This window comes from Lactuca virosa, chromosome 5 (assembly GCF_052849685.1).
Source record: "Lactuca virosa cultivar CGN04683 chromosome 5, Lactuca_virosa_CGN04683_v6, whole genome shotgun sequence".
In the NCBI taxonomy this organism is placed as follows: domain Eukaryota; kingdom Viridiplantae; phylum Streptophyta; class Magnoliopsida; order Asterales; family Asteraceae; genus Lactuca; species Lactuca virosa.
In genome coordinates this window covers 402,450,841-402,454,323 of record NC_136430.1, presented here as the reverse complement: position 1 = coordinate 402,454,323, position 3,483 = coordinate 402,450,841, and positions in this window count along the sequence as shown.

Genomic DNA, 3,483 nt, shown 5'->3' with positions numbered 1-3,483 from the left:
TGGCAAAGCTATTGTTTAAGAAAAACATAGTGTACATGCTTGGAGCATGGGACAACTAGTGTTTTTAATTCAAGTATAAAGTTGATAAAACCGAAACAATGAATAATGAGTAATCAGTATGGTGATAAATAAAAGTGTTTATTTATATTCATAGGGTTTGATACCATATTTGATTCATTTATTCTTGTGTTTCACTTTGCATGTTTTGACTTCCAGAATAACTAAGTCGCTCTTCCTGAATGATTAAGTTATTCAAACCATCCATAGTCGGTCATATATTGGAAGTAGATATGAATCAAGACTGTCATGGGTTGGTTTGTAGAGGTCCAAGTTGGTGGACAAAGTGGTGCTACAACACTCATGAGTGCTCATAAGTTCTGAGTATTGGATTCAACCCGCGCTCATTTGAATCACTTCATGGATTTTATCACGAGTGATCATGAGACGATAATATCTTATATTCTTCAAACTTAGAGATATGAGTTATTACTATGAGTTGGTTATACATTGATTGCACGAAAACGCATTTGGTAACTCGATGTTATAAAACATGCCTTTGTGTATGATTCAACAAGTAGTAGAACAAGCCATATGAGTCGAATTTTATCCATTCCTTTTACCTTCGGGATAAAAGCGATATCTGTGGGCCCCTCGATGATTTAGCGATGACACATGTGAGTGCTTGGCCAAGCCAGGACTGATTTGATTTGTTCAATCAGTCAGTCATCATAAATCGAAAATCGGGAAACAACAAATGGACAGAGAGAATGATTATAATCCATGTCTCAGTCCATATGATATCTAGAATGGAAGAATATATGATCCCTTATCTAATGGACAAGTCATTGACAAGGTCAGAGTTCGACAGCGGCTTTAAGAGCTACGATTGCCAGTTAGGTTTTGAAGTCATACTCAATAATAGTTTTAGACTTATCCAAGTGGGAGACTGTTGGATTAATGTCTAAGTCCATAACTATATTTGGTATGTACTTGACCCGACCCGGCATGGTCCATTTGGGTTGCACTTCACCGACACAATTTATATGGATAGTCTTTTGAGAATAGTATATTTATGATTTATATTAATATATTATAAGTTCTAATATATTAATATGGAATCATATTATTTAATTAGTATTGATCAAGAATTAATTTAGAATTAATTAAGTGATCAAAAAGAACTAATTAAATATGGACTCTTATATATATATATATATATATATATATATATATATATATATATATATATATGGAGTGGGCCAAGTTCATTTAGGGTGGGCTAAGATTTCATGGATAGTCCATGGAGTTTTTAACCCATGGATCCTATAGAAATGAAAGGTCATGGGTATTAGGGTTTACATGGATGTAACCCTAATCCTCCATAATATATAAAGGGGTTCTTGGCTCACAAAATGTGCACTAGTGTGTGAAAATAAGAGTGGGCCGATTTTAGTGTGCATACATATTCTCTCAAGTTCTTCCAAGGTGTTTTGGTGATTTGTGATTCCATTTGAGGCTTCCACACTATTGGGGCTAAGCTCTTAAAGCTTGAAGACATCAAGCTACATCAAAAGGTATGTCATCTAACTAGAACTTTGTAGTATAGGTGCTTCATAATATGCTAGTTAGGATGAAACCTTGGAATAGTTAATATTTGCATGTATAATAGAGAAAACATAGATCCAAGGTTTATAGGGTTGCATGTACACCATAGGAGTGTTAGAATGCTCAAAACCCAACAGTTTAGTAAATTGTGGGCTTATTATGAAAGGATTTTGAAGACAGAGACTGCTTGGTAAACGTTGGACTTAAATTGAAAAGATTTTATGGAGACAGGGGCTAAAGGGTAAGTTTTGGGTTTAATTTGAAAAGAATAAGAGGAAGGGCGACTGAAAGTGTAAATTATGGAAAGTTGTAAGTGACCGGGTATATAACCCGTCACCTTGCTCAAAACCCTAACCCTAGCTATATGAGACAGCCGCCACCCCCTAACTTTCGGTCGCCACCAACGTTGCTAAGGTCCCAAACCTCTGAAGCCAACCACCGTGCCCCATCCTACTGACCGGGAGATCCATTGGTGACCAAAGTCAGAGCGAGGAACGTCGATATGAGGGCTGTGAAACCTATTCAGTCGCCGCCCAGCCGAGATCGTCCGGCGCTGCTTGCCGATGATCGCCACCACCGCAGTTTCGCTACCAGTGACACTGGGAGCAAACGGGATGACCGTCAGGGCCAACGAATGGACGTGGTTCGATGCTGCGTGGTCGTGAGCAATCAGAAATCCTCAGGTAAGGCCATCTGCTATCTCTCTCTCCTCTCTTTCGCTCTTCTCGGTGGATTGATGTCACGCACGTCAGTTGTTGACGCTGGTGTACCTATAGTTGTCGTTTCTGCTTGTTCCAGCCTCCTCAGCCGCCTAGCCGGTGGTTGAGAGCCATGATTTCGTATCTTGGATAGATGGATGTTGTTGTGGAACCGAGAAGTGCTTGTGGTGTTTGATTAGCCCGAAAACCCGAGGAAAAACCACCATGGCTGCCAACCATGGTGGCTGCCGCCATATCATCTTCTTCCGCCGCCACCACCCACCGTGAGGAGGTGGCTGTGTGCATGATTTGGTGGGTGTATGAACGTATTGCATAAGCTTAATGTTGTATGGATCTTTTCTTGGCCAGGAAACCAAAGGAAATTCACAACCACCACCTTCTGCCGTCGTCAGTCGCTGCTGTTGTCGCCATCTCAGGACAGTGTTGTCGCCATACGCCACCAGGTGGGTGGTTGTGTCCTATTCCGGGAAAAGATGTGCCGTGTGTACCGTTGCTTGGCCAGACTTCACGAGAAAAAGCCATCACCACCACCATGAGGTGGTGGCTGTCACCTCCAACCACCGCTTGTCGCCACAAAGGTGGTTGTGTGTGTGTGTGGGGGGGGGGGGGGTTATTTTATGTGTGTGTATATTTGGATATTGGATATTGCGTTGTAATATTGTAATTTGATCGGAATAATTAAGGAAATCCATCACTACCGCCGTGAGGTGGTGGCCGCCACCGTGAGCCGCCATTGACCACCACTACCCGAGGTGGTAGTGGGTGGTGCCCGACTTAATTAACAGTTAATTAATCTAGAAGCTTAACAAATGGACTAATTGGGATGTGATTTGATTGGAAATACTAATCATGGTTTAGAAAACCCTAATTATGTATATGTAAATTTGGAATTGTCGGGACCCGCGAGTTTGGACCATTGGATTGGAGTCATGAATTAATCCCAACCATATTGTATGTTGGCCTAGTAGAGTAAAGGACTTAATGGGTTACTTCCTTAATGGGTTAAGTAAGAAACACTTAACCTTAATCGTCATTTTATGTGAAAACCCTAATCTTGATTGGGCCTTGATTTGGGCCTTTCTATTTGGGTTTTGGTGATTGGGCTAATGATTGGCCATCCAAGAACAAGCATTTGAACTAGAATAATTGGAAGGGCTTC